Source organism: Herpailurus yagouaroundi, unplaced genomic scaffold (assembly GCF_014898765.1).
Source record: "Herpailurus yagouaroundi ecotype Mexico unplaced genomic scaffold, PumYag 141, whole genome shotgun sequence".
Lineage (NCBI taxonomy): Eukaryota > Metazoa > Chordata > Mammalia > Carnivora > Felidae > Herpailurus > Herpailurus yagouaroundi.
Window position 1 is genome coordinate 35,195,577 of NW_024412396.1, and position 20,282 is coordinate 35,215,858.

The 20,282-nt window shown below is 40.4% G+C and overlaps 1 long non-coding RNA gene across 4 annotated transcripts in view; it reads left to right on the forward strand.

Annotated features, from left to right (window-relative positions):
- LOC121031836 (uncharacterized) overlaps positions 1-20,282 on the forward strand; it is a 190,666-nt gene that overhangs the window by 117,681 nt on the left and 52,703 nt on the right. The window lies entirely within an intron of this gene.

A 20,282-nucleotide genomic window follows, 5' to 3' on the forward strand; every position in this document is an offset into this window, starting at 1 on the left:
TATGTAGTATCATGTCATCTGCAAATAGTGAAAGTTTTACTTCGTCCTTACCAATTTGGATGCCTTTTACCTCTTTCTCTTGTCTGATTGCTGTGGCTAGGATTTGCAGTACTATGTTGAATAAAAGTGGTGAGAGTGGACATCCTTGTCTTGTACCTGACCTTAGGAGGAAAGTTCTTAGTTTTTTTCTATTGATTATAATGTTAGCTGTGGGTTTTTCATATATTGCCTTTATTATGTGAAAGTTATGTTCCTTCTAAACCTAATTTGTTGAGGAACATTCATCATGAATGAATGTTGTACTTGTCAAATGCTTTTTCTGCATCTATTGAAATGATCATATGGTTTTTATCCTTTCTCTTATTGATGTGGTGTGTCATGTTGATTGATTTGCAAATATTGAATCACCCTTGCATCCCAGGAATAAATCCCACTTGATCACGGTGAATGATTTTTTTTAATGTATCGTTGGATTCAGTTTGCTAATATTTTGTTGAGGATTTCTGAATCTATGTTCATAAGAGGTATAGGCCTGTAGCTGTCTTTTTTTGTAATGTCTTTATCTAGTGTTGGTATCAGGGTAATGCTGACTTAATAGAATGAATTTGGACATTTTCCTTCCTCTTCTATTTTTTGGAATAGTTTGAGAAGAATAAGTATTAACTGTTCTTTATATATTTTGTAGAATTTCCCTGTGAAGCCATCTGGTCCTAGACTTTTGTTTGTTGGGAGGTTTTTGATTACTGATTCAATTTCACTCACTATTAATCAATTTGTTCAAATTTTCTATTTCTTCTTGCTTCAGTTTTGGTAGGTTATATGTTTCTAGGAATTTATCCATTTCTTCTAGTCCAATTTGTTAGCATATAATTTTTCATAATATTCTCTTATAATCTTTTGTATTTCAATGGTGTCAGTTGTTATCTTGTCTTTCATATATGATTTTGCTTATTCATGTTCTTTCTCTCTCTCTTTTGTGAGTCTGGTTAAAGGTTTATCAATTTCATGGATCTTTTCAAAGAACCAGTTCCTGGCTTCATTGATCTGTTCTATTGTTTCTTTTTTTTTTAGTTTCTATACCATTTATTTCTGCTCTCATATTTATTCTTTCCTTACTTCTATTGGTTTTGGGTTTTGTTGTTCTTTTCCAGCTCTTTTATGTATAAAGTTAAGTTGTTTGAGATTTTTCTTGTTTTTGAGATAGGCCTGGATTGCTATCAACTTTCCTCTAGGAAAGGTTTTCCTGCATCCCAAAAATTTTGGACCATTGTGTTCTCATTTTCGTTTTTCTCCATGTATTTTTTTGTTTCCTTTTTGATTTCCTGGTTGACCCATTTGCTGTTTAGTCACATGTTACTTAACCTCCGTGTATTTGTGTGCTTTCCAGAGTTTTTCTTGTGATTGATTTCCAGTTTCATAGTACTGTGATCAAAAAAGATGCATGATATCACTTCGATCCTTTTGAATTTCTTGAGATCTGTTTTGTGTCTAATATGTGAACTATTATGGAGAATGTTCCATATACACTTGGAAAGAATGTGCACTCTGCTGTTTTAGTATAGAATATTCTGGGGGTGGCTGGGTGGCTAAATCAGTTAAGTGGCCAACTTCAGCTCAGGTCATGATCTTGCGTCGGGCTCTGTACTGACAGCTCAGAGCCTGGAGCCTGCTTCAGATTCTGTATCTCCCTCTCTCTCTGCCCCTCATCCACTCACGCTCAGTCTCTCTCTCTCTAAAAAAATAAATAGATAAACATTAAAAAAGAAATAGATTTTTAGGATGGAATATTTTGACTATTTGTTTGTCATCTGTTTGATCCATCTGGTCCAATGTGTTATTCAAAACCATTGTTTCCTTGGGGCACCTGGGTGGCTCAGCTGGTTAAATGTCTGATTTTGATTTCGTCTCAGGTCATGATCCCACAGTTTGTGAGCTTTAGCCCCACATCAGGCTCTATGTTGACAGTGTGAAGCCTGCTTGGGATTCTCTGTCTCCCTCCCTCTCTACTCCTTCCTGTTCACACTTTCTCTCTCACTCGCAAAAATAAATAGCCATTAAAAAGAAAAACACACTGTTTCCTTGTTGATTTTCTGTTTGGATGATCTGTCCATTGATGGGTCCATAAATAGGGTGTTAAAGTCCCCTATTATTATTGTTTTACTGTCAATTACTTCATTTTTGTTTGTTATTAGCTGCTTTATGAATTTGAGTGCTTCCATGTTGAGTGTATAAATATATACAATTGTTACATCTTCTTGTTGGATTGTTCCCTTTATGATTATATAGTGTCTTTCTTTGTCTCTTATTACAGTCTTTGTTTTAAGGTTTATTTTGTCCAAAAAAGTACTGGCTTTTTGTCACTTCCATTTTCACGATAAATGCTTTTCCATCCCTTCACTTTTCATCTGCATGAATCTTTAGGTTTGAAGTGAGTTTCTTGGAGGCAGCTTATAGATAGGTCTTGCTTCTTAAGCCATACCATCACCCTATGTCTTTTGATTGGAGCATTTTGTCCACTTACATTCGAAGTAATTATTGATAGGTACCTATCAGTTGCCATTTTGTTACTTATTTTACGGTTGTTTTTGTAGTTCTCCTCTGTTCCTTTTTACTAGTGCTCTCTTCTCTCGTGGGTTGCTGGCTTTCTTTAGTGATACCCTTAGATTCCTTTCTCTTTAGTGTTGCATACCTATTACTGGTTTTTGATTTGTGGTTACCATTAGGCTTGTATATAACATCTCCTGCATATAGCTGAAGGATGGAGGAGGACCATCCTCCAGCTATGGTCACTTAAGTTTGAATCTATTCTTTACTCCTCTCCCCCGCCCCACATTTTAGGTATATGGTGTCATACTTTACATCCTTTTATTTTATAAATCCCTTGACTGATTTTTATAGACATACTTAATTTTACTGCTTTTCTGCTTCCTATTTTTCTTGCTCCTACTTATGGTCTTTTCTTTCCACTCAAAGAGTCTTCTCTAACATTTGTTGTAGGACTGGTTTAGTGGTCATGCATTACTTTAACTTTTGATTATCTGGGAAATTCTCTCCCTCTATGCTGAATAATAGCCTTGCTGAATAGAATATTCTTGGCTTCGTTTTTTTGTTTTTGTTTTTGTTTTTGTTTTTCTTTCAGCGCTTTGAGTAAATCATGCCACTCCCCTCTGGCTTTCAAAGCTTCTGCTGAAAACTCAGCTGATAGCCTTATGGGGTTTCCCTTTGTATGTAACTGTTTTTCTTTTCTCTTGTTGCTTTTAAAATTCTCTCTTGGGGCGCCTGGGTGGCGCAGTCGGTTAAGCGTCCAACTTCAGCCAGGTCACGATCTCGCGGTCCGGGAGTTCGAGCCCCGCGTCAGGCTCTGGGCTGATGGCTCAGAACCTGGAGCCTGTTTCCAATTCTGTGTCTCCCTCTCTCTCTGCCCCTCCCCCGTTCATGCTCCATCTCTCTCTGTCCCAAAAATAAATAAACGTTGAAAAAAAAAATTAAAAAAAAAATTCTCTCTTTACCACTACTTTTGACATTTTAATTACTATGTGTCTTGGTGTGGACCTCCTTAGATTGATTTTGTTGGGGCTCTCTGTGCCTCCTGGATATGGATTTCTGTTTCCTTTCCTGGATTCAGGAAGTTTTCAGCTATTATTTCTTCAAGTAAGTTTTCTATTCCCTTCTGTTTCTGATTCTTTGATTCCTATAACGTGAATGTTATTATACTTGATGGTGTCGCTAAGTTCTCTAAATCTGTTTTTATTTATTGTTTTTTCTTTCTCTTATTCAGCTTGATTGTCTTCCATCCCTCTGTCCTCCAGGTCACTGACACACTCTTCTGCTTCCTTTTTTATTAATTAATTAATTTATTTATTTTTATCATTTATTTTTTAATTTGCATCAAAGTCACTTAGCATACAGTGCAACAATGATTTCAAGAGTAGAATCCAGTGATCCATCCCCTGTATATAACACCCAGTGTTCATCCCAACAAGTGTCCTCCTTAATGCCTCTTGCCCATTTAGCCCTTGTCCCCACCCACAATCCCTCTGGCAACCTTCAGTTTTTTCTCTATATTTAAGAGTCTCTTATGTTTTATCCCCCTCCCTGTTTTTATATTATTTTTGCTTCCCTCCCTTTATGTTTACCTGTTTTGTATCTTAAATTCCACATATGAGTGAAATCATATATTTGTTTTTCTCTTACTAATTTCACTTAGCATAATACACTCTAGTTCCATCCACGTTGTTGTTAATGGCGAGATTTCATTCTTTTTGATTACTGAGTAGTGCTCCACTGTATATATATACCACATCTTCTTTATCCATTCATCTGTCAATGGGCACTTGGGCTTTTTCCATACTTTAGCTATTGTAAATAGTACTGCTGTAAACACTAGGGTGCATGTGCCTCTTCAGAAAAGCACATCGGTATCCTTTGGATAAATACCTAGTAGTGCAATTGCTGGGTTGTAGGGTAGATCTATTTTTAGTTTTTTAAGGAACCTCCATACTGTTTTCTAGAGGGGCTGCACCAGTTTGCATCCCTATCAGCAGTGCAAAAGGGTTCCTCTTTCTCTGCATCCTCACCAACATCTGTCGTTGCCTGAGTTGTTAATGTTAGCCATTCTGACAGGTGTGAGGTGATATCTCGTTGTGGTTTTGATTTGTATTTCCCTGATGATGAATGATGTTGAGCATTTTCATATGTCTGTTAGTCATCTGGATGTCTTCTTTGGAGACGTGTCTATTCATGTCTTTTGCCCATTTATTCACTGGATTATTTGTTTTTTGGGTGTTGAGTTTGATAAGTTCTTTATAGATTTTGGATACTAACCCTTTACGTAATATGTCATTTGCAAATATCTTCCCCCATTCTGTCGGTTGCCTTTTAGTTTTGCTAATTGTTTCTTTCACTGTGCAGAAGGTTTTTATCTTGATGAGGTCCCAATAGTTCATTTCTGCTTTTGTTTCCCTTGCCTCCTGAGATGTGTTGAGTAAGAAGTTGCTGCGGCTGAGGTCAAAGAAGTTTTTGCCTGCTTTCTCCTCAAGGATTTTGATGGCTTCCTGTCTTGCATTTAGGTCTTTCATCCATTTTGAATTTATTTTTGTGTATGGTGTAAGAAAGGGTCCAGGTTCATTCTTCTGCATGTCCCTGCCCAGTTTTCCCAATACCATTTACTGACGAGACGGTCTTTATTCCATTGGATATTGTTTCCTGCTGTGTCAAAGATTAGTTGGCGATATGTTTATGGGTCCATTTCTGGGTTCTCTATTCTGTTACATTGATCTGAGTGTTTGTTTTTATGCCAGTACCATACTGTCTTGATAATTAGAGCTTTGTAATACATCTTGAAATCCAGGATTGTGATGCTTCCAGCTTTGGTTTTCTTTTTCAGGATTGCTTTGGCTATTCACTGTCTTTTCTGGTTCCATACAAATTTTGGGATTGTTTATTCTAGCTCTGTGAAGAATACTGGTGTTATTTTGATGGGGATTGTATTAAGTATGTAGATTGCTTTGGGTAATATCAACATTTTAACAATATTTGTTCTTCCAATCCAGGAGTATGGAATATTTTCCCATTTTTTTGTGTGTGTCTTCTTCAATTTCTTTCATAAGCTTTCTATAGTTTCAGCATACAGATCTTTTACTTCTTTGGTTAGGTTTATTCTTAGGTATTTGATTCTTCTTGGTGCAATTATAAATGGGATTGATTTCTTGATTCCTCTTTCTGTTGCTTCCTTATTGGTGTATAGAAATGCAACAACTGATTTCTGTGCTTTGATTTTATATCCTGAGACTTTGCTGAATTCCTGGATCAGCTCTAGCAGTTTTTTGGTGGAATATTCTGGGTTTTCCATATACCGTATCATGTCATCTGTGAAGAGTGAAATTTTGACTTCTTCCTTGCTCATTTGGAGCCTTTTATTTCTTTGTCTGATTGCTGAAGCTAGAACTTCCAGTACTATGTTGAATAACAGTGGTGAGAGTGGACATCCCTGCCTTGTTCCTGGCCTTAGGGAACATCCAGTCCAGTGTGTTATTCAAAGCCATTGTTTCCTTGTTGATTTTCTGCTTATTTTATTTGATTTGTCCATTGTTGTAAGTGGGGTATTGAAGTCCCCTACTATTATGGTGTTATTGTCAATGAGTTTCTTTGTTTGTGATTAATTGATTTATATATTTGGGTTTTTCACGTTGAGGGCATAAATGTTTGCAATTGTTAGATCTTCTTGGTGGATAGACCTGTTAATTATGATATAATGCCCTTCTTCATCTCTTGTTATAGTCTTTATATTAAAATCTAGATTGTCTGATACAAGTATGGGTTCTCCAGCTTTCTTTTGGCGACCATTAGCATGATAGAAGGTTCTCCATCCCCTTACTTTCAATCTGAAGGTGTTTTTAGCTCTAAAATGGGTCTCTTGTAAACAGCATATAGATGGATCTTGTTTTCCTATCCATTCTGTTACCATATGTCTTTTGATTGGAGCATTTCGTCCATTGACATTTAGAGCGAGTACTGAAAGATATGAATTTATTGTCATTATGTTGCCTGTAGAGTTGGAGTTTCTGGTGGTGTTCTCTGGTACTTTCTAGTCTTGTTGCTTTTGGTCTTTTTGTTTTGTTTCATCTTTTCTCCCCTACAAGAGTCCCCCTTAAAATTTCTTGCAGGGCTGGTTTAGTAGTCACAAACTCCTTTAGTTTTTGTTTGTCTGGGAAACTTTTTAACTCCCCTTCTATTTTTAATGACAGCCTTGGTGGATAAATAATTCTTGGCTGCATATTTTTCCAATTCAACCTGTTGAATATATCCTGCCACTCCTTTCTGGCCTGCCAACTTTCTGTGGATTGTTCTGCTGCAAACCTGTTCTGTCTTCCCTTATAGGTTAAGGACTTTTTTTTTCCTTGATGCTTTCATAATTCTTTCCTTTACTGTGTACTTTGTGAATTTGACTCTGATATGCCTTATTGATGGTCAGTTTTTGTTGAATCTAATGGGAGTTCCCAGTGCTTCTTGGATTTTGATGTCTGTGTCTTTCCCCAAGTTAGGAAAGTTTTCTGCTATGATTTCCTCACATAAACCTTCTACCCCTTTTTCTCTCTCTTCATCTTCTGGGAATCCTATTATTCAGATGTTGTTCCTTTATAATGAGTCACTGAGTTCTCTAATTCTTATATCATGCTCTTTTGCCTTAGTTTCCCTCTTTGTTTCTGCTTCATTATTCCCCCTAATTTTGTCTTCTGTATCATTGATTCAATGCTCTATTTCATCTATCCTTGCCACAGTGGCATCCATTTGAGATTGGATCTCAGTTATAGCATTTTTAATTATGTCATGTCTAAATTCTACTTCTCTTATCTCCACAGAAAGGTATTCTATGCTTTTTTCAACCCCAGCTAGTATTCTTATTATCATGATTCTAAATTCTAGTTCAGACATCTTGCTTATATCTGTGTTGGTTAAGGCCCTGGCTGTAATTTCTTCCTGTTCTTTCTTTTGGGGTGAATTGCTTCATTTTATCATTTTGGAGGAAGAAAAAGAGTTAAATAAAATTAAATTAAAATTTTTAATTAAAAACAACACAAAACATCGGGTCGCCTGGGTGGCTCAGCTTGTTAAGCACCCGACTTTGGCTCAGGTGATGATCTCATGCTTCATGGGTTCGAGCCCTGCGTTGGGCTCTGTGCTGACAGCTCAGAGCCTGGAGCCTGCTTCGGATTCTGAGTCTCTTTCTCTCTCTGCTCCTCCTCCACTTGTGCTCTGTCTCTCTTTGTCTCTCAAAAATAAATAAGTATAAACACACACACACACACACAAAAAACATCAAATAAAAGAAGCTAGATCCTAGGCGTGTTTTGGTTTGGTTGTTGAAAGAAGCTTGATAGAATAGATAAAAAGGGAAAGAAAATAAAATAAAAGAAAGTAAGACAATCTTTAAAATTAAAACAAATATATACAATAAAATAGGATAAAATGAAATGAAGAAAGTAAAATAGAATTTAGAATTTAGAAAAAATTTAAAAATATAGTAAAATAAATATTTTTTTTTACAAAAACAGAAAATAAAAATAAATTTTTTCTCTTTATGTACCCAAGAATAATAAAAGAAAAAGAAAAAAATGAATAGATGGAACAGCAAACAGAATGAAATCCAAATGAAATTGCATCCAGTTCTGGGACACCTGGGTGGCTCAGTCAGTTAAGCGACTGACTTCAGCTTGGGTCATGATCTCATGGTTTGAGCCCTGTGTTGGGCTCTGTGCTAAAAGCTTGGAGCCTGAAGCCTGCTTCAGATTCTGTGTCTCCCTCTCTCTCTGCCCCTTCCCCGTTCATGCTCTGTCTCTCTCTCTCAAAATTATATAAACATTAAAAAAATGTTTTTAATTTGCATCCACTTCCCCCTAGAAATCTGACTATGAAACACTTTATAGTCCATACACTAAGCAAGTAGAGAGACTTGTGATGGTCCTATAGGGCCTTGGTTGACACAATTGAACTGGGTTTGGTGTAATGACTCTGTTATCCACTAGGTGGTGCTGCTTAGCTTACTGGGGTGGATAGGTGTGGTGCACATGCATGTGCACGGGTATGCACATGTGCAGGAAAGGTGACTCAGCTTCCCAGTCTCTGGCACAGGAACACTGCACTCTCACCAACTGGCAATCAAGCACCCCTCCTTTGTCTCCAGCTTCCATCCATTCCCTGCTTCTACACTGTCCATGTCCAAGCCATCAGCCTGCCAAGTGGCATCTCCCTCCTGCATTTTATCTCAGATGGGTGTGTGTTTCCAAACCCCTCACTTCTGAGGGCCTTGTGCTTAGACCCTCTCCAAATCTCTAGAGTTGGGTCTTGCTGAGCAATGGCTGGGTGCCAGCTTTCCCCGGGAACATTCATGATATCCTGCTGCTGCAGAGGCTCAGAGATTGTGGCCAGGTGCCAGCTTGCTCCAGAAAAAGTTTGTGCAATGGCATGGCAGCAGAGGTTCAGGGACTATGGTAAATTACAACGCACAACTGGAGCCAGGTTTCACCGCACCCTGGTGTCTTTGTTCCAATGCCAGCAAGTGTGGCTCTTCTCCGGGGTCAGCTGGGACCTTTGCCTATGGGGAGGCCCTATGGTCTCCACCAAATGCCCTCCTAGCAGGGGAACCACTTCTCTCCATGTGGCCCACATACCCCTTGGGCCTCGCTGCCTGTTCCTGGGGATTCACCCTTCCCACCAGAGCACTGCCAGATATTGAGCTGTGGAATTTCCGACTTTACTGTCCCGTTTATAGAGTCCTAATGGTATTGAAACCTTCTTCTTGCTCCTTCTCCCCTCTTGTTCAATCACTTGTGGGTATTTCCACTTTTTCTCTTTGTCTCCAGCTACTTTTAGGGGGACTGCTTTTCCTATACTCTCCCCCCTTTCTCTGTCCTCTCTCCACAAAAACAGCTCCCTACCCTCTGTGTCTTCTCTCACCCATAGTTCACCTGTCCACACTATGTACCTGCCAAATTCTGTGGCTCAAGTTATGCAGATTGTTGTGTTAATCCTCAGATCAGTTTTCTTGGTGTGCAAAATGGTTTGGTGCTGATCTAGTTGCATTTCAGGGATGAGAGAAGCAGAGAACTTCCATGCTGCCCCGCCATCTTGGCCCCTCCCTTGCTTCCTCTTATCTACTATTTTATTTACTCCAACTAGTGTATTTCTTATTTCAGTTATTGGGTCTTTCATCTCTGATTGGTTCCTTTTTATGTCTTCTATCACTTTGTTAAAGGTCTCACTGAGGTCTTCCACTCTTCTCTAGTCCAATGGGTATCTTTATAACCATTACTTTAAATTCTCCATCAGGCACGTTACTCATCTCTATTTAGTTTAGATCTCTTGCTCTGATGTTCTGTTCTTTCATTTGGTACATATTCCGCTGTCTCCTATTTTGTCTAATTCTCTGCATCTGTTTCTAGGTATTAGGACAGTCCGCTATGTCTCCTGCCCTTCAAACCAGTGGCCTTATGAAGAAGAGGTCCTGTAGTGCCCTGCAGTGCAATGTCCACTGTGCACCAGAACCTTGCACTTCATGGGTGTCTCCTAGTGTGTTACATGTGCCTACTGTTGGGGGTGAACCACTTTTGCTTTCAATTCAGTTGCCTGCAATGATTTTCTTTGCCTGTTGTGGGTAGAGTTTGTTTCCTGTGTTGTTTGTGGGCCACTCTGGGACTGCCTTGGGCTTGAGTTGAGTCAGACCAGGTGTTTTCCAGAGATGCAGTAGCACCAGACTTCAGGGCACTTTCCCTGTATTGTCTGCTGAGAAGCTTTCATTGGTGGGCAGGGCCTGTGGTCAGATTAGATGCCTGCCCCAGTCCACTGCTGGGGCTGCAGTTGGTGTGTGTAGTTATCTTCCCTTCTCCCCAGGATAGGAGTCACTTTGCAGTGGTGTTAGCCCCAATTGGGGCTGCTTGCACACTGCACACTTGTGGCACTGCTTTGGATGGGCAATAGCCAAAGGCACATTGGTGAGGGGGAGGGCTTCAGGAGAACAAGGAGGTGGGCACATGGTGTTATCAAGATTTGCAGGGTCTGCTGTGGAAGGAGACCTGGAACCAAGGCCTGCCTGGAGGGAGTATGTCCACAGGAGAATGCAAGGTTGGACATGCTGTTAGCAAGCTAGGTGGAGAGTACTGGTGCTAGACTGGTTCCTGTAGGTGTCCATGTATCTAGGCCAGAGGACAGAAGGCAGATATACCTCCTGCTCCTTTGTTAGTAGAGAACTCTCCCAGTGATTCCTGCCCCTCTAGAACTCTGAGATTAGTAAAAAAATCTCCCTCCCCTATACCCCAGATGTTTTTCAAACTACTGCTTCTGCGCTATATCTCTGCAGGGATGTTTATTGTGCTGTCTCTTTAAGGGTGCGGACCTAGTTTCCTCTTACCCTCCCAGCTCTCCCAGAACCAAGCCCACTGATTTTTAAGGTTTCAGGTGTTAAGCTTTGCTAATTGTAAGAACTTGCAAAATTCAGCCCTCTGTTTCCAAAGCCAAGTGTTATGGGATTTATCTTCCCCATGTGCATTTTCCATGTAGGCTCCTAGTGTGAGAGTCTCTTTTTCTCCCTGCTCTGTACCTGCAGTGTCCCTTCCTCCCTCAGGACAGTCCCTCAGTCTCCATCCTTCCTACCCTCTTCTCTACATTAACCTATGGATAGACTGTTCTGCTGGTCTCTCAGGTCATTTTCTGGGTTATTCACACTCATTGAAGTGTTATCTAGTTGCATCTGTGGGATGAGATGAGCTTATGGTCCTCCTATTCCACCATCTTTCCCAGAAGTCAAGATTATTAAATTTTTCTAAGTAAAAGCAAAGACACTTGCCTATTTGAGAGATGACACTAAATAACTCAGATTAAGTGACACATGGAAACGTAATACCACTGATTTTCTCTCTGTAGCCTGCTTTTTAGTCTCCTGAGACTCTCCGTTGTCCTAGAAATGAATAAATCAGGCATGTGCTGCAACAGTACTAAGCTGATTAAGAGAAATATCATGTTTGAATTGCACAATAAAATGGCAATTAGCTGAAATGCTTGAAGAATAGAATATAATGATTACCTCAAAGATATATGTATATACATATGTATAGTATATATATGCATGTGTATACATATGTATATGTATATATATAATTTTACATAAAAAGCTAGAAAATGCATTATGAAATCATTCGACTCAGCCCACTTTCCTGCCTCAGTAGGCAAAACACAGTGAATATAATTAAATTCTTGTGTGTAATTATATGTGGAACTTTATATAGAAATATATAAATTTATATATGTCATTTATATATATAATATTTAATTATATTAAATTCCTTTTAAAACAATAATTCTAAAACTTACACTGCCTCCAGGTCATGTTTAAATGCACTCCTAAGGGGACTAGTCTGGACGTTCCACTGTATCCTAGCAGAGCTCAGAATGTTCTCTGAAGAGGAGTGTTGATGAGGAAGGGGATTCATGCCTCCAGTTCCAGTACACAGAAATTATGTTGCATGGTCATCTACCAATTCACACCAAGCATTTTTTTTTTTTTTACTCACCCTGGAAATGTTTTTTTAATGCTCAAATCCATGTATCAGTGGTTCTTTTTTATTCTTTTATTTTTTATTCTTAAGTTAGTCAATATACAGTGTAGTCTTGGCTTCAGGAGTAGAACCCAGTGACTCATCACTTACATATAATACCCAATGCTCATCCCAGCAAGTGACTTCCTTAATGCCCATCACCCATTTATCCCACCCTCATTGATCCTCTGTTTGTTCTCTGTATTTAAGAGTCTCTGAAGGTTTGCCTCCCTCTCCATTTTTATCTTATTTTTCCTTCCCTTCCCCTATGTTCATCTGTTGTGTTTCTTAAATTCCACATATGAGTGAAATTATGTGATATCTGTCTTTCTCTGACTGGCTTACTTTGCTTAGCATAATACCCTCCAGTTCCATCCACTCTTGCAAATGGCAAGATTTTGTTCTTTTGCATTGCTGAATGGTATTCCATTGTATATCTTTTTAATCCATTCATCTGTTGATGCACATTTGGGCTCTTTCCATAATTTGGCTCTTGTTGATAGCACTGCTATAAACATTGGGGTGCATGTGCCCCTTCAAATCGGAATCTTTTGTAGTTTTTTGAAAACTACAGAAAGATTATCCATTTAAGTGAGAGTTCCAATCACTTGAGCTTCAGTTAACTGGGGTTTTCCAGTTTTCCAGGATTCTGTTCTTTCCATATGTTACTGGTCAATCCATCTCAGCTGCTAACTCAGGAAATGAAAGGGTAAACCCTGACACTGCTGTGGCCAACTTCTCTGTCCTGGGGAGTCCTAAGGGGGCTGGACAAATTGGGAGCACAGCTCCTGGCTGGGTTTGCCAACAATGTCATCCAATAAACTTGGATAAACTTGTCATAAGAGAGACCAATGACTCACGAGGCAAGTGTTTGAGAAGGAGAAAGGGAGAGCTTTATTTTAGGTGCTAGCAGCCAGAGCAGGTGGCAACCTTAAGCCTTAACAACTTCTTCTCCACTGGCAAGATGGACACCCAGAGATTTATAGGGAGAGAGAGGCTTTGGGGGGCATATGCAGGAGAGCAGGCAGAGAACATGTTATCATAGGTTGGGCTAAGTATGTGTTCACTGGTGATTATGGACAGAAAAGAGGACATACAGGATGTGGTCTTCCAGGCATTCCAGAGCTTTTCTGGCCTAGTAATTGGAATGTTCCAGTCACTGCAAAATATCTTCGTCCATGCCTCAAGAGGGTGCTGTAAGAAATAAGAACAATGGGTTTCAGCTAGAGCATGAGTCAAGTGGTCTTGCCTATCTCTGGTTTTAACTACTGGGGTCTGTAGTTGAGCAAAGGGGCTCACTGACATCTATGGCAGCACTTTGTAGAACAAGATAAAATGGCAGCCTCCCTAAACTGTGGTCAGAAGGGAGTACCAGGAGAGAAGCATGCATTGATTTTACCAAAGAATTATTCATACTTTGGTTCTGAAGCCAGTCAATCACCATCTGTTGACATATTTGCCACTTGGTATTCTAGGGAACTTCAATTTAACTTGTTCTCATGGTTGTTTCTCTGTGTGCATATCTATGTTTATATGTGTGTATGCATGTCTTTGTGTCTGTGTCCAGTCTGAGCCTCTGACCAGTACTGAAGTCAGCAGTGGAGCAGGGGTGGAGGCTGCTGCTAGAAGGTAGAAGAGAGTTGCCAATCATCCATCTCTGACATGGGTGGGCATGGTGCTTTTGGGGGTGTTTGGAGGGAGCAAAGCTGATCTTATACAGAGGTGAGGTCACTGATGTCCTCCTGTCTGCTGAAGCAGCACCATTTCCCTTATCTGGTTGGTATCCCATCTCCTGGTTTCCCTATGGTGCTTCTCCCTCAGGGCTGTCATTCCTAAACCTTGCTTCCCCATTCCCTCAGCCACTCCCATGCCCCAGCCATTCAAAATGCCTGTTGTCTTAGAGGAGCTTGCTCTCAGCTAGTTATCCTGTGGGATAAGATTTGCTAAGACTCATACTAAGGTTCTAGAGATTGTTAACAACTTAATATGTAACTTCTCCCATGTAACAAATTCAAAATTAAACTAGAAGTCCTCAGATGGTGTTTTAACTTCCCTTCAACTCCCTTTATGTAATCATCTGATGGTGGACTTCGAGAAATCTCATTACAGAAGAAGTTTGAAGGGAAAATAGAACTAACTCTTCTGACATCCTCTGTTGTCACCATGATAGTGCCTTCCTGTTTCTACAAGCAAGCCAGGGCCTGTGCAGTATCCCCCAGTATTCAGAGGTAGCTGCTGCCATACAAGGATTTATGGTCTATTTGGCTCATTACTTTCTACTGAAGCCTCAAAGCCAGAATACCGTGTAAGAGACGTGGTGGCCAGAAAGTTGTGACTGAACGCTCACATCGCATTGTTCTCACTGGCTAAGAGCCCGGTTTTTACCATGCTTATTGCAATATGTTAACATCACCAAAGTGGGTTGCAGAAATGAGATACACACCTCAGCTGACCTGGGTAGACCTAGGGTGGCAAAGATCTGTTTATTTTAATGTATTTTAAAATAAGTCAAGCCCTGTTTACTGTCTCTGGCTATGTTTCTTAGAAACCTCATAATTCTGACCTAAATCCAAGTTAAAATGGAACATTTGGGAAACTATGGAAAAAATGTCTTGGAACTCTGTCATTATTCAGGAAAGTTTTTCCATGTGAATTCTGCATGATTCCCCTGCATAGGTGCAACTTTGTAGGTAATAACATAAAATTATGTATTTTAGGGTGTTTGTCCCTGTATCATAAAAGAGGACACATTCTCTTCTGTTCCTGAAGTTCGTGTCTCAGATGATTAAAGAGACACTTCCACTATATTGGGAGTGTTGGAAAAGGACTTTTCTCCCTCCTTTCCATCATTCATTCTCCCTAGGGAGGAATAGTAACCCAAACTAATGAGCACACCTGCCCTCTATTACACAGGGGTCAAATGTCAACAACAACTGCCCATGTGTGGCTTCTTTCTTCCTCTCTGGCCTGTGTCTAGAGAGATGGCCTCCCTGAGGCTTATAAACTTTGGTTTGGATATGGGCATATGACCCAATTCTAGCTAACAAAAGGAAAGTTTTAATAGGGACTTCAGAGGGAAAAGCCTCCTCCTTCTCTGAGAAAAATAATAGAACCACTCTCTTTTCTCCGTGTGGAAAAGAAGCACGTAACCCTGCAAATTTTAGGCAGCTATCCTACAGCTATATAAAGGAGTCAGGCTTTAGAAGGAAGCCAACAGTACAGAAGGTAGTGCCAAGACATGAGAAGAAATTGAGGAGTTAATGGCATGATTAAACTGCTGAATCTAACCAACTCTGAGGCCCACATTACCACTGGGCTTTGTCATTTCGTAACCGATTATTGTTGAAGACAGTCTGGATTGGCCTAATTATTTACAACCAAACTCACTGTTTCTGACTCGATGGCCTTTAATTTGTGAATTTCCTCTAGGGTGTGATTGTTTTTCTCTTCCCCATTTTCATCCATCTCCATGACTCTAGTAACCATTTATATGTTGACAATCAAAATTATATCTCTAGACCAGACCTCTCTTCTAAAGTCTAGACAGATATACTCAACTGCTGACTAAATATCTCCCCCTGGGTAGCTCACAGGTAACTTAAACTCATCAAGTCCAAAACTAAACTGATCTCTGACCCCACAATTCCCCCACCCCACCCCTGCAGGCACTCATATATAGCCTGTGTCTCCTACAGGATTCCCTGGCTTACTAAGTGCTCAAAGCCTGACACTTCAGAGTTATCTCTACCTGACTCCTCATACTCAATCAATGATCACTTCCTGCCAATTCTTCCTTCTAAGTGACTCTAATCCATCAATTCCCCTCTATGTTTACTGCTCCTACCTTAGTCCAAACCTCCAACATCTTCGCCTGAAATATGCAATAATCTCTTCTAAGTGATCTCCCTGCCTCTACACATTACCCACTTTGCAACCTGCAGGAGCTTTGAAAACGGAAATTTGATCATGATGTTCACTGCATACGCTTTTAGAGAGTCCAAAATCGTTACAGTGAATATCATCACTCACATTAATTCTGCCCCCTCAAATAATAACAATAGCTTTCTATTTCATCTATTTTGTTCGTTTCTCAAACTCCTAAGTTCTTTGCAATATTTCATTTACTCTTCCCAATAACACCACAAAGAAGCTACTACATTGTCATTCATTTGCAAGAGGGGAAACTGAGGTATAGAGGGGAGACCAAGTAGCTCTCCCTAGGTTACCCAGTTGGAAATAGGAAAGTTAGGGTTTTGGGGCGCCTGGGTGGCTCAGTCGGTTGGGCGTCCGACTTCAGCTCAGGTCACGATCTCACAGTCCGTGAGTTCGAGCCTCGCGTCGGGCTCTGGGCTGATGGCTCAGAGCCTGGAGACTGCTTCCGATTCTATGTCTCCCTCTCTCTGCCCCTCCCCCATTCATGCTCTGTCTCTCTCTGTCTCAAAAATAAATAAACGTTTAAAAAAAAAAAAAAAGGAAAGTTAGGGTTTTAGCCCAGGTTTGCTCAGTTCCAGATACTGAGTTCTCAATTGACAGATCATATGACTACAAGTCCTATCTATGATTTGATCCCTCCTCACCTTTCTAGCTCCATCTCAGGAAGCTCTTTCCAAGGCAAATAATCCAGCCATACCAGTCTTCTTCCTGTGCCTCAAATATGTGACCCTTCCTTACCAGTTCCTTCTGTCTGAAGCATTCTGTTTCTGCCTGCTTCTTTGAGACAGGTCAGATATCAGAACTTGCTGATGCAATATCTCAAAGATATCATCAAAAACTCAGGTTTTTATGCCCTTTGGTGTATAGTCCACAGCCTCTATTTCATCCATCTGGGCCATGAAACAGCACATGCAGCACTTGGCCATGCTGTGGGAAAGGCCAGCTTGGTTGACTTTTTGGATTTCCTAGGTCTGATTTTCCTTACAGTGATTTGAGCCATTTGTCCTTGAGACATTTTGGCACTTTGCGGCCAATGAATACAATCTGAATTGCAAGAGTGTATGTTCCAAACAGTGGGACACTGGAGGCTGAAGCTGACAAAGGCTTGTGTATACATGATAGCCAGTTCAATGTTTTTGGCAGCAGCTGGAATTTGCAGATAGCCTCCATGGTCATCCCAGGCAGCTAGAATTGTTAACAACACACCCTTCTTAATGGAAATTGACCCAAAGACTCAATAGACACATACCTCAGGCTCTCAAAATTAGAGATATCTGTGATTTCCCATGACATTCTGGATCAGACCCTCAATGACCATTCAAACTCCGCATGAAGCATTTTGTTGAAGAATCAGAGAAAGAAGACCTAAATATCAGTGTTACGGAACAGAAAATGGATACACTTCCCATCCAAAAAAACAGAAGCATATACCATTACCATACATGGTTGAGAAAGGAACAGGTAGTTGAATTAAAATTTAGAATACACGGGATGTATGAAGAATGCAGCAATTCTTATCATTTTGTGTTAGTTTTTAAAAAAAGGATATTTGAAATGAAAAGGATATTCAGAGTCAAATCATGTATATTATAGGTATTATCTAAAATATTCTACTAGGTAGTTATTTTTCATAAAACACTGATGTATTTTAAAATAACTTCGGGGCGCCTGGGTGGCGCAGTCGGTTAAGCGTCCAACTTCAGCCAGGTCACGATCTCGCGGTCTATGAGTTCGAGCCCCGTGTCAGGCTCTGGGCTGATGGCTCGGAGCCTGGAGCCTGTTTCCGATTCTGTGTCTCCCTCTCTCTCTGCCCCTCCCCCGTTCATGCTCTGTCTCTCTCTGTCCCAAAATTAAATAAAAAAAAAAAAAAAACGTTGAAAAAAAAATTAAAAAAAATAAAAAATAAAAAATAAAATAACTTCAATGAGGAAATGTCACAGATAAATGTATATTATACATTTTTATAAACTCTCATAGTTATAAGATGGCTGCCAGTGACATATGGCAACATCCTTCCTCTTGCACATCTGGCTGAAAGGAGAGTAAATGCTTTTTGTTTTGTTTTGTTTTTAGTTTTGAAGTTTATTTTATTTGTTTTGAGAAAGAGAGCACACAGGAGGGCAGAGATAGGGGGAGAGAGTAAATCCCAAGCAAGCTCTGCACTGTGAGCGCAGACCCCGACCTGGGCTCAAACCCACGAACTGTGAGATCATGACCTGAGCCGAAATCAAGAATCAGATGCTCAACCAACTGAGCCACCCATGCACCCAAGAGAGTAAATGTTTTTCCCCAACGATGGAACAACATTTCTGCCCCTCAATCTAACTGGGTCAATTTAGTCATGGGCTTTCTGCTGCTAAACAAATAATTGTCACCAGAGGTATGCCATATGTGACAGGGGATATGGGATAACTAATGTGGCTTAGACCAAATAGTATCTATCCTGGAAGCAGAGGCCAACTCCCCAAACTGTACTGTGGTGACACATGGCCAATGGGTGGAATAAAGGTTGCATTTGTTGGTCCCGTAATGTTCTCAACATCACCCCTTGCCATGCTAAGTCCCGTTAATATTTCAAGTCTATGTTTAAAATAACCCAATGAATTCATTCAGTAAACATTTTTTGGATGCCAGACAGTAAGCTAGTACTAGGTTTAAAACAGTAGGCAGCTCCCCAAGGGCCACAGCTGGGGAGCGGTATGGGAGCCAGAGGGTTGAACTTTTAGGGTGCAGCTTGCTCATGAGGTATTGGAGTCGGCATCTCACCCCTACACTTCTTCAGTCCAAGAGGTAGTCTGGGATCTGGCATTAGGCCCAGACTTTTGCGCAGGCACTTCTGCCTGGTTACTTACCACCTCTGCACCTGCTGTCTTGAGATTCGGCCCAGCCCCAGGCATTTCCACCTGCTCCCGAGCCCCCACCATCTCCCTGTGATGCCTGAACTTTGTGTACTGTGTCTCAGATCCAATATATGAATTGCGAGCAGGGTTCATGTATTTTAAACACAGATGTTTGCAGAGTAAAGACTATTTCAAACCAGAAAAAATAAATAAAACAGTAAGCAGAATAGACAGGCTCCCTGCTCTATGAAGTTTATAGGTTAATGGGAGAGACAGAGATAACAGAAGAAGAACACATGGAACAAACACGTAATGACAATGTATGTTGGGTGCTCTGAGAACAGGTTACTGTGACAGCAGGGGTCACAGTTAAGGTTTGGTGTTAGAAATGGCCATCCTGAAGAAATGCAGTTCAGCTCAGACCTGAAAGGTGAATAGAAAAAAGGCAGGCAATGGGAGAAAGAAACAGCAAGTACAAAGAAGCAGAAGAAACAGCCCAAGGTTACTGACAAACTAGCCGGTCTCATCATGTGCCGCTCCATTTTTCCTTTCCAAACGATGTGAACATCTCAAACATCTGTGGAGATTTGTGATGTAATGTAAAACTTTTAAACCTAGATATTGTCAGAGTAAAGGCATCGCCTCCAGCAGGTGAAAGGGAGAAGCATGGAGGGAAGGTGCAGGACAGGAAAAGTACCTGATGTCCATGAGGAGAAGGCTAGAAATATTTCCTACATTGATGGGACTAGAAATAAAAGTATAAATATGTTATTTAAATATCTTTAAGGGAGAGGGGCACCTGGGTGACTCAGTCAGTTGAGTGTCCGACTTCAGCCAGGTCATGATCTCACACTTTGTGAGTTCGAGCCCCCCGTCAGGCCCTGTGCTGACAGCTCAGATCCTGGAGCCTGCTTCAGATCCTGTGTCTCCCTCTCTCTCTGCCCCTCCCATGCTCATGCTCTGTCTCTCTGTCTCAAAAATAAATAAACATTAAAACAACTTTTTTTTTAATCTTTAAATGAAAACTTGAGTTTTAAGAGACTAGGCACAGGCTTTGGCTTGCTGTCCCTTCCAAGTTCCAGTGAAGTAAAAACAGAAGTGCTAAGCTGAAAGGAACCACAAGATAGCAGGGAACAAAAGAGGGAGAGAAAGGCCTTGTCCCAGCACTTACATGGAAGAATAAAAAAACAGGCCAAAAAGTCAATTTTGGAGAAAAGAGAGAGTAGATTCACCCTAGCAACTATTAAGACAGACAACGAAAGTATAATAGCAACAAAAACAAATGTGGCTCTGACACAAAAAGAGAAAATTAAAGCAATGGAAGAGAAACCAGAGCTCCGAAATAGAACCACAGAGATTGAGACTTGATATATGATAAAAGTGGTACCACAGTTCTGTGGGGAAAAGATAAATTATTCAA